At 39.0% G+C, this 11781-nt stretch overlaps 1 pseudogene; it reads right to left on the bottom strand.

Moving 5' to 3' along the window:
• Nucleotides 1-10833: 10833 nt before the first annotated feature.
• The window catches only part of LOC102873721, an 11605-nt pseudogene continuing 10657 nt past the window's right edge, over nucleotides 10834-11781 (bottom strand).

The raw sequence follows: 11781 nt of genomic DNA, 5'->3' as shown, positions 1-11781 counted from the left end.
CCATCATGAAATTTCCCCTGACCCTGACTGAGTCAGCCATGAAGAAGACAGAAGAGAAGATAACAACACACTTGTGTTCATTGTGGATGTCAAGGCCAACAAGCACCGAATTAAACAAGCTGTAAAGAAGCTCTATGACATTGATGTGGCTACTGTCAACACTGATTGGGCCTGATGGAGAGAAGAAGGCCTATGTTCGACTTGCTCCTGACTATAATGCTTACAAAATTGGGATCATCTAACCTGAGTCCAGCTGGCTAATTCTAAATACAAATTTTTCCTCACAAAAAAAACCCAAAGAAACAAAACAGACAAGTCTTAGAAAAGGTACAATCAGAGTGCTCTGTGAAAAGCAAGGTGGCAAAGCTTCATCTCTCTTCTTTGGACGTGTTACTCAGAGAGGCTATTCCTTGAAAAGGGATGTCATGCTTGAAAAGGTAGAGAGTCGCCAAAAGAGAAGAAGATACCAAATAAGGCAGACTGACATGGTGGCTGCAGCAATAGGCTCAAGTGTATTAGAGACGGTAAGGGTTACACAGGATAGGACAGGATTCAGAGCTGCTGTTCATAGGATCACTGTGAGTCAAACTCTATGGCACTTAAAATCAACAACAATAACATGGATAAGTTCAACCATGAGGACAGGCAAGCTGGTGTATTTATCCACTGAGTGTTAATACTAGAAGATTCATTATTCTATGTAATCCAGACCAGTCATTGTTGTTGTTATTTGCTATGGAGTCAAGGATGACACATAACAACCCTATGAATAACGTACCAGAATCTTTCCCTATCCCACGCCAGCCTCACTATCTCTGATAGGCTCAAGTTCATTGCTACAGTCACTGTATCAACCATCTTGTTGAGGATCTTTCCCTTTCTCTGATCTTCTGCCTTTCCCAGCATGTTGGATATTAATTTAAAAATCAACTAAGATATAATACCACAAAAAGCTGCATCTAAAAAAAAATTTCTATTGTAACTACTCCCACCCATCTTCCAGTTTTTATTTTTGTGATGATTTGCACTCTGCTGTGATTCTGGAAGCTATGTACTCCCCAGTACTGCCCACAATTCTCTCCCTCAGTATTTCAGATAGTATCAGATCTCCCATGGTGGATGGGTTTCAACACAGCTTCCAGATGAAGATAAATTAGTAAGAAAGAAAGACCTAACAGCCCAGCTCTGAAAATCAGAAAATCCTATAGTTCTTAATAGAACAGATATTAAATAGTCCTGGGCAATGAGTGTCCTAGATAGAAAGGCTCTCAGAAAACTAGTGGCTACAACAACGAGCTCGGCATATGAAAGACTGGGAAGACAGTTGAGAACTAGGCAGCATTTAGTTCCATGATACATAGGTTGATTAGGAGTCAAGCCAACTCCATGGCACCCAACAACAAAATTTTAAAACGTATGTTTATTAGTTAATGGACTGTCTTTCCTTTGATGATAGGGTCTTTTGATTAGAGTTCCTCTCATCAGCTCTTCTGGCACAAACCACAATAATTTACACTACTTTAGACTTTTAAAAGTGTTGCAACAATTTAAAGACACTTGTAACAAGACGACGGTAAACTCAATCTAGAACTTTGATATTGTTCTCTAATTTACACAGTTGGTCATACACTTCATTGGCAGGCAATTTAAACTACTCACTTTTATTGTATTTAAAAGCATTCAATTTTGTTGTCATGGAAACAGCTCTGTACACTCATAATTCATCGGTTATATAGTGTTTACATAGTTACAATTAGAACTGGATAAGGTGACTTGAGAACAAACCTTTGGCATGCACTTCACCTAACAGGTGGTGGCAAAAGTTGAAAAATGCCCCATCCCCAATCCTAAGAGTTGGAGTTATCAAACTTTAACGTATGTATGATTAATCTGGAAAGAAAATACAAACCCTAATACAAAGTCAATTCCACCTCATGACAACTCTATGTATCATAGAGTATTCCTGAGCTACCTTGAGTTTTCTTGGCTGTTATCTTTCAGAAAGGAGATTTACAGACCTTTATTCTCCAGCATTGCAATGTGAGCTCAGTCCACTTGGATAGTAGCAGAACACAAACCAATTGTATTCCCAGAGACCTTGAATCACCAGTAAAAATGCAGATTCTGCAGATCTTGTGAAAAAGTAGATTCTGATTTGCTGGGTTTGAGATGGTTCAGAGTCTTAGTTATTAACAAGTCTCCAAGTAATACTGTTGCTTCTGTTCTACAGACCACACCTAGTATAGAAGCATTCAAGGACACTGGCTCTGAGCTATGGCTGCATATTAGAATCACATGGAGAATGGAAATATAAACACGTGGGCCTTACTCTGACAGCTTCCGATTTAAGGACTTGGGATCAGGGCTTGTAAAAGTTTGCCTGATGATCGTAATGTACTTAACCCAAACATACTATGTGGCATGTGAATCATGTTCTCTGTTTTACTGAAGGAATAGAGTGTTAGTTAATCTACTAAGTAAATCTGTTCATTGAAGTCAGAAAAGAGAACTAGTGTACATAATCAGTGAATGTAACTTTACTACCTGTAATCCGTCAGGTTCAATGTGCTGTAGAGTTGTTGTTGCTGTTGCTGTTGTTAGGTACTGTCAAGTCAATTATGACTCATAGCGACATTATGAACAAAAGATCTGAACCCTGTTTTATCCTGCACCATCCGCAAACTTCCTGACACACAATAGCACTTTAGAGTACTGGCTTCCAATTTTTAATTAAAAAAAAAATTTTAAATGACTCTTAAAACTTCTGATTTGCTTTGCATGAAAATCTTCAGGCTTTGGAGAAAGAGATCTGAATGTTTACATATTTACTCTGTGCTTTCTTGTATTTGGCTGTGGTGTAACAATGATACTGGAGTTCACAGGTACATTTGAAACCACCCATTATATAGGGTTGACCAATCCCACCTAACCCAGTCTTAAAAGTTGGGAAGCATTAACAGAAATACATAAAACTAAAGAGGAAGACAAACAAGGAAAAAGGACAGTGCTTCAAGTATCAACATGGACTATTGAATTTATGCTATACAGGTACAATGCAAGTAATATGAGAGTAGGAGGTATCATCTGTGAGCTAACTGTAGCTGTTGACGCTAGCTGCCATCGAGTTGTATGTACCCATGACAACTCTGTATACAACAGGAACCAAATGCCGCTTAGTGTGTGCCATCCCCAGGGCTGGCTGCTGAGCGGGCCATTGTATTGAACATGTATTTCATTGCCTGATTTAGAAAATAGATGGTCAGGCCTTTCCTCTTAGTCGGGAAGCTGTGCTGAAACAGCTTTCTAGCACCATGCAAGCCTTCCGTGACAGACGATTGGTAGCTGCACATGAGGTAATACAACGCTAGGCTGCTAACCAAAAGACTGAAGGCTCAAGTTCATTTGAAGATGCCTCAGAAAGACTCACTCAGCAATCTACGTCTGAAAACTCAACCACTGAAACCCTGTGCAGTACAGCTCTCCTCTGACATGCATTGGGGAGATGGAAATTATTCCACAACAATTGATGGGATAATAGGTTAGTTATTTTTGCAATTATTTATGTATAGCCTTAGAATGCTTAGTGTAGAACTTAGTACTGATTTTGCTCCTTTGATGTTGTTGTTGTTGTTGTTGTTGTTGTTGTTGTTATGTCCCATCAAGGCACTTATGACTTATAGCAACTCTATGTACAATAGCTCTGAAGCCTGCCCTGTGCTAAAGCCCGTCTCACTGACTCTAACACAGCTACCCCCATTGCCCCAGTTCCTGTGTCAATCCATCTCATCCTGGGTTATTCTCTCCTGTGCTGTCCCTCCACCCTTACAAGCATGATGTCCTTCTCCAAGGACCAGTCTCTCCTGGCCAAATGTCTAAAGTATGTGAGATGGCGCTTCAAATCCTTGCCTGTAAGGAGAAACTTCATCTTGGTTTCAACCTTTCCAAGAAAGACCTGTTTGTTCTCTTGGCGGTCCATGGTATGTTCAATACTCTAGCTGCCTCTTTTGTAAACACAATTTTATTGAAATACAACCACTCTTTTTCATTTCTATATTGTCTAGGGAAGCTTTCCCCACTATTTATGGCAGAGTCAAGTAGTGGCAGAAACTGTGTGTCTCACAGCATCTAAAATATTTTCTATCTGGGCCTTCACAAGAAAGTTTGATGACTCCTGATATAGGGGAACCATTACCAAAGCCTATTTCTTCCCATCAGCAGCAAAATGCAGTCTAACCCACCATCTCATGACAGCATTACATAGTAAATGCTGGCTCGAGTAAAAAAATCAATAGAACTCTCTAAGATTCTTATTAATGATTCCTCTTTAGATCATATAAGCCTTTGCTAGGGAGAACAACTTAAAGGTTGGCCAGTGTGGAGTATGAACTCAATAGGAAGTTGAAATGCAGCCCATAATAAACACAAAGTAATGAAAAGAAAGTAGGCTCCCAGAAATCCAGCAATGGGGAGTGAAGTGTGTCCAGAAATGGATTTTGCTCTTAATTCCCTCCTGTGCTGTGTTTATGCCAAGCCATAGATCTTTTTAATGCAAAAGCAGTTGTTTCAGCTTGAGGTCTAATCTTTCAGCAAAAGAGTTTCTAAATGCTGTTTCTTTCCCATTATTCAACTTGTCGTGCTAATTGATTGTCTTTTGCTTAGAGTCTAAAACAGACCATTATCCTTTTCATCAATTTTCTCAGCAGTCTGCAAATGTACTATTTATTGCATGTAAAGGTCTACTTAAATAACATTCAATCATCTTTCCAACAAATTTCCATGAGCAATGTTCCTGGAGATACTAAACAATCTGTAATGCCTATCCATTGTGCAAATGTTTCTAGTGACAAATAACCAAAGAAAGAACTCTTTAGGCTTATCATTTCTCTAGATGAATTTTCTTGATGATCTTGAAAAATGAACATCACTTTATATCACTGTATCATACATTGCCACCAGCAATTGCTTCTTAAAGCTGCCATTGTTTGTTCTGTATGAAATGGGATGTTAAAGCAATTGCATGCATGGTGTAGGTTGGGATTCTGTTGGGCAGGAAGGAACATAAAAATGCCATAATACATATGTGTCAGCATTTGACATATATAAGGTATATAAAACGCATTTCTCTTGGAGTGGTGGCTTAATAAAAAACAGAGTGTTTATTCAGAGTCCCCAAATGAGTAGGCACTGTAAGTGAAAGTATCTACTATTTATAACTGAACAAAATATGTATAAATATGGAAAAACGGAAGGAGAGAAAGGAGGCTGAAAAGAAGGGGAAAAAAATCAAGGGGATAACAGAGGTTAGGAGGGGACTGGGGACATAATGGAAGAGGTTCATTGGGGATCTGAAAAGAAGAGCATGTTGTTGTTGTTGTTGTTAAGTGCCTTTGAGTTGCAGGTGACTCATAACGACCCTATGAAGGAGAGTCCTCCACGCTTGGTAGCCTTTCATCCTCTCTCAAGGTTCATAGGGTTTCCGGAGGCAAGCTATTACGGAAGTGGATGCCACTCCTCCTTCCAAGCTGATAATAGGCATAGAGCAGTGGTAATTATATAAAATATATCATCTATGAATGATTGTATAAAACACAAAATAGATATACAAAGCATGATATACATGATTATACGCAGACCAATAAATTTTTTTTAAGTATCTGCTGTTTAGAACTAATTATCACTAATTTCCTATAAACTCCTCTCACAAATTATATACTTCTATAAAGCAATTAATGATCATTAAACTGGCCTAATTTACATATAGAAATAGAGCTTTTCACATTATTTTACTGACATAAAGACAAAATTATGATTATGTACTCTATCAGGCTGCTTATATATTTACTGCCAGCTATAAAAAGATAAGACGGTGTATGAGAACCTGGTTGTCTTACATATCTATCTCTCTTTGGTAGCTTTAGGTACGTTCTATTAAATTTTTTAAATTGGTGGTAAAGCTATTGGTCCTCTCTTTGGTAGTTTTAGGTACGTTCTATTAAATTTTTTAAATTGGTGGTAAAGCTATTGGTCCTATCCTGCACAACCCATACAACCTTACTACTGTTTGCACAACAAAGTAATAAGCCTGTATGAAAGAAGTAGATGGGACATGAGGGAGGCTGAATCTGACTTTTGCTTGCTTTGTAAAGGGGAACTGTTCCGATCAATAATATCCACAGTAGCAAACTGACCGCTACTAGGCTAGACACGCCATCCACCATGCTTCTATACCAATTTCCTTTATTGGGTTTAACATTCATTGTTGTCTCACAGACTTTACTCACAGCTGTGATGTGTCAAACGCGATAATGGTTACCCCGTGGTAGAAAGTGTTTGGTGGAGCTCCCCGATTAAAACAAGCTTAAAAGTAGGAGTGGCATCCACTTCCGTAATAACTTGCCTCCGGAAACCCTATGAACCTGGAGAAAGGATGAAAGTCACACAAGTGTTGAGGACGTTAGTTCATAGCGTGGCTATGAGTCACTACAACTCACCTACGACTCAATGGCACTTAACTACACAACAACAGATTGGACAGTGGGAGAAGCAAAGAACATTTCACAATGCAAGTCTAGATTTACTCCAGCAATCCCAAACCAAATTAACAGTAAAACACAATTCTATAATTAGTAAAAGTTCTGGCTTCAGCTGAGCAACATAAATTCAAAAAGCCTCTGATTTCCTCAATCATCTAGCAAAGTTTGCTTCAGAGTAGATAGAATTCAGCTTCTTCAATTATCAGGCAAGTATGGCAAAACCTTTAACAGTGGCCATTATCTCAGAGCTCTTCTAATTACACCTTCCCACAATTTCTCCACAGCAATGTCATACAGTCTCTTCACCACCATCACCAGGGTCTAGCCCTCACTAGGATTTTGTTCCATTTCCCTCAGTGTGGGAAGCCCTCTCACTTATTCTAGTCCCACAGCTGTTGGTGATTTGCAAGACCATGTCTCTGCAGTTAAGGTAGCTGGGGATCAGAAAGGGCTAATGTGTGAAAAAGCTAACCTTTAAGCTAACACCACAGCCTCAAACCAAATTCTGTCATGTATATATTTATTAACAAGAAGGTAAAAACAATAAAACAAGCACATTATTGTAGAGTGACATCAGTTTCCTATCCTGCCTGGATGCAGGATAGTATCTTGGGTGAAAGATCCCATGGTGGCAGAAGTGATAATAGTCTAGTGACAAGTCTTTGCTAAATTGCTAGTCTGGACTCTTCCTGTTAGGTAGAACTCAGGTCCAAAAGGAATGTTGGTCCTTGAACACATCTCTAAAGGTATTAGTCTGTTGTACCCTATTCATAGAAAGACAGATATTTGAATCATTTCTATAGATAATCTATTTCAGTAAAATACCACTGGTTTTATGTAGTGAAATAAAAAAATCCTATTATCTTCTGATCATAATATAAATAACAATTTTTAAGTGATCAAGTTGTAAAAATCTTTACAGACTTAAAGATGCTATGATCACTCACCATTTTTTGAGGTGATTTTAAACTAGGATATTCATCTGTCAGTAGGATGTAAATTTCATTACTCAATTATCCTGAAACATCGTGCTCTCTGTGTGAGAGGGTTTTAAATAATTAAAAGGCAACAGAACCCAAAGTAGCTTCTCAGAACCATAACTCCTGAATTTACAAGTATTTTACAGATGTGGAAGCTGCTGCTGTTAAGTTTCTGGTTGGCTCAAACTCATAGCAACCCTGCAGCACGTCTTGAAGTTGTAAATTGGAATGTGTAGAAACTGCCCACCTTTCTCCCTTGGAGCGGCCAGTGTACTCTAACCACTAGAAACACAGCCTTTTGATTAGCAGCACACCACCCTGTGGACAAGGCAACTATAGCTCTCACAGAGATAAAGATGGGGATCATTTATTCAACTTGGGGCTTGGGGGAAGCTTCACAAAGGCCCTAATGTTCAAATGGTATCTGGATATCCACTAGGGAGAAGAAAAATAGTTTGGGGACACAAGGAATTCTAGACTAAACAGTGACATATACAAAAGTAAGAAAATAAAGCAAATTATGTGTGATCACATATTCTACGAGAGGGCAAAGAGTGAATGGAGGAAGTAGGAAGAGAGATGAACCAGAAAATATGAGGCTCAAGAATTGGCACGTAGCTCAGATTGCCTATATCTCTTTTCTTTTTCTTTCCATCGTCACTCCAACATGTTGTTGTTAAATATCTTTCAGTCAAGTATGATTTATAGTAACCCTATTAACAGTAGATCTGAACTCTGACCAATCCTGTGCCTTCCCCATCATTTCTGACACACCTGAGACTACTGGTGCGTCCCTGAGTAAATCCATCTCGTTGAAGGTCTACTTCTCTTTTGCTGACTCTCTGCTTTTCTAAGCATGATATCCCTTTCCAAGGAATAACCTCTCCTTGCAATGTGTCCACAGTATGTAAAATAAATCTTCACCATCCTTGCCTCCTAGGATCACTCTGGTTTAACTTTCTCCAAGACATACTTTTGTTTGTTCTTTTCACAGTGCATGGGATGTTCAATACTCTTCTCCAACATCACAACTCAAAGCCATTGATGTTTCCTGTCATCCTTATTCACTGTCCAGCTGTCAGAGGCATAGTAGGTAATGGAAAGACTATGGCTTGAATCAGGCACACCTTAATCTTTAGACTGTCAGCATTGCTCTTGAAAACTTTAGAGAGGCTGCTGACAGCAGACTTTCCCAATGGTATATGTCTTCATATCTCCTGACTGCTGGTATCAAGAGTGTTCATTGTGAATTCAAGCAAGATTAAATAGATGAAAATTTTAATATTTTCTCTAGCATGATATTGATTATCAGTCTAGTGTTGAGAATTTGTTTTCTTGATGGTGAGATGTAATCCTTATAGAATGTTGCAATCCTGATCCTCTTCAGCAAGTGCCTCAAGTCCTTCTCAGTTTCAGCAAACAATGTGGTGTCATTTAGATAACACAGGTTGTTCATGAATTCTCTTCCAATCCTGATCCCATGTTCTTCAGAAAGTACACATTCTCTAATATCCTCAGCATACAAAGTGAACAGGTGTGCAGAAATGATATATAGCCCTGAAATACATCTTCCACAATGTTAATCATGAAATGTTTTCTCGTTCTGTTCAAAGAACAGCTTCTGGGGCTAAGTATAGGTTTCATAAAGGCATATTTAAATATTCTAGAATTCTCATTAGTCTCAATGTTAGCCACAGTTTGCCATGATCCACACAGTCATATGCCTTTACATAGTCAATAAAACACAATAGATATTCTTTTGGAATTTTCTGCTTTCAGATAAAATTTATCTGACATCAGTAATGATATCCCTGGTATCATGTAGTTATTGTTGTTAGATGCCATCATTTCCAGTACAACTTATAGCGACCCTAGGAACAACAGTTCTAAAGCCTGTCCTATCTTGTACCATTCTCACAATCTAATACATTTGAGCCCATTGCTATAGTCACAGTGTCAATAAGGAGAGGGTCTTGCTCTCCTTTGCCATCCCTTTGCCTTACCAAGCATATCTCTCTAAGGAATAGCCTCTTCTAGCAACATTCCTAGAGCACGTGAGACAAAGCTTTATCATCTTTGCCTCCAATGAGCTCTCTGGCTACACCTTCTCTGAGATATATCTTTTTGTTCTTTTGGTGGTCTATGAGATATTCAGGACTCTTCTCCAACACCATAACTCAAAGGCATCAATTCTTCTTCTGCACTCTTATCCATTGTCCAGCTTTCAGATGCATCTCAAGTGACTGAAGATTGTGGATTGAACCAGGCTCACCTTAGTGCTTAAACTGACATCATTGCTTCTTGATAATTTGGAGAATTCTCTGACTGCAGACTTTTCCAGCACAATACATCTGGTCTCCTGACTGCTGCTACCAAGTGTATTGTTTGTGGATCCAAGTAAGAAGAAGTTGTTGAAAGTTTCAATTTTTTCTCCATATATCGCAACATCACCTATTTCTCTGGTGGTGAGAATTTTTGTTTTCTTGATGTTGAGATGCAGTTCATATTGAAGGCTATAGTCTTCGATCTTCTGCAATAAGAGCTTCAAGTCCTCCTCATTTTCAGTAAGCAAGGTTGTGTCATCCACATAACGAAAGTTATTGTTGAGTCTCCCCCCAATCCTGATGCCACATTCCTCTTCATGGAGTCCAGCTTATTGAACAATTCAGTCAGCATTCAAATAGAATAGGTATGGAGATGGAATGCAAACCTGATGCATGACTTTCTTTATTTAAAACCATGCAGTGTTCCCTTGCTCCTCTCACACAACACCCTCTTGAACTAGGTACAGGGTTTACATGAGCACAATTAAGTGTTCTGAGATTTTCATTCTTCTCACTGTTAAGCATAATTCGTTATGATACACATAGTCGAATGCCTCTGTGTAGTTAATAGACATTCTTCTGGTGTTCTTTGCCAAGATATCTGAAATCACCGATGGAATCCTTGGTGCCATGGCCTTTTCTAAATATAGCTTGAACTTTTGACAATTCCCTATGTACTATTCTAGCCAGTTTGTTTTGTTTTCTAAATCTCCCCCAAAATATCAGTCTTATGTATTTATTAAAGAGAGTTAGAAGTTAGACCTTGCATCCAAAGGAAGAGGCCCTGCCCAGGAAGGTGGGGTTGGCTCAGGCCTTGAGGACTGAAGAGCAGACTGGGGGCCTTGACAAGGCCAAGGAGACCAGATCCTGGTAGCAGCTGATGAGGTGTCCAAGGTTAAGCTTTCAGGCACAGAGGTTGTCAGCTTGTTCTGCAGAGGGTGAAGGCTGAGTTGTACTGGCCTAGAATTTCCCTGAAGGCACTCCTGTTTTGTCTACCTAAATTATCCACTGGTCCTTATCCTTCTCATTGTCTTCCATGTCTACCTTGTTGGCTTCTCTATCCTCAGATGATTCTTTGTAGTCATTCATCTCACCTATGTCCTGCATGTCCTCATCATCTGGTTCTTCCTCACTGTCTTCATCATCTTCCTCTTCTTTGTTAACACTGTGCTCTGAGGCCCACTTGCCAATCGGCACTATGTTGTTTTTTCTGCAATACTCTGAAGCCAAGCTTGATGTTGCTGTTGTTGAAGTTCTGTTGCCTCCACACAGGGTCGATCCAGATTAAACTAAAGAGTCTTTGTCACACAGAGGAAGAGTGAGGATACAAACTAGACATGGTTCCTAGACAAGCCTGTAGGTCGCAGCCTGTTGCAACCCAGAAGCACTCCTATTCTTGCCATGTTGAATGATCTTCAGCAATGTTTTTGCTTCCATGTGATAATAACAATATTGGATAATTTCTGCATACTGTTAAATCACCTTTCTTAGGAATAGGAACAAATATGGATATCTTTCATTCAGTTAGGCAGGCAGCTGTTTTCCAAATTTCCTGGCATAGATTGATGAGCATATCCAGTGTTCCATCTTTTAGTTGAAACATGTCAATTGGTATACCATTGATTCCTGGAGCCTTATTATTATTATTATTATTATTATTATTATTTTATTTATTTATTTAGCCAATGTAGAAAAAAAAATTGCCAGTGGTCTCATTACAGCTTGAACTCCTGATCATTACCATTACCATTAACTCTTGATCATATGGTACTTCCTGAAATATTTCAGTGTCATCAATTCTTTTTGATTCAGTGATTCTGTGCATTCCTTCCATCTTCTTTTGATACTTCCTGGGCCATTTAATACATAGTCAACAGTCTTGGCACCAGCAGCCAGGAAATTAAAAGGCGCATTGTCATGGGAAAGTCTGCTGTTAGGGACCTC

This window comes from Elephantulus edwardii, unplaced genomic scaffold, assembly GCF_000299155.1.
Source record: "Elephantulus edwardii isolate Elephantulus edwardi_28Jun2011 unplaced genomic scaffold, EleEdw1.0 scaffold00021, whole genome shotgun sequence".
Taxonomy (NCBI): domain Eukaryota; kingdom Metazoa; phylum Chordata; class Mammalia; order Macroscelidea; family Macroscelididae; genus Elephantulus; species Elephantulus edwardii.
This window is presented reverse-complemented; position numbering and strand designations above follow the sequence as displayed.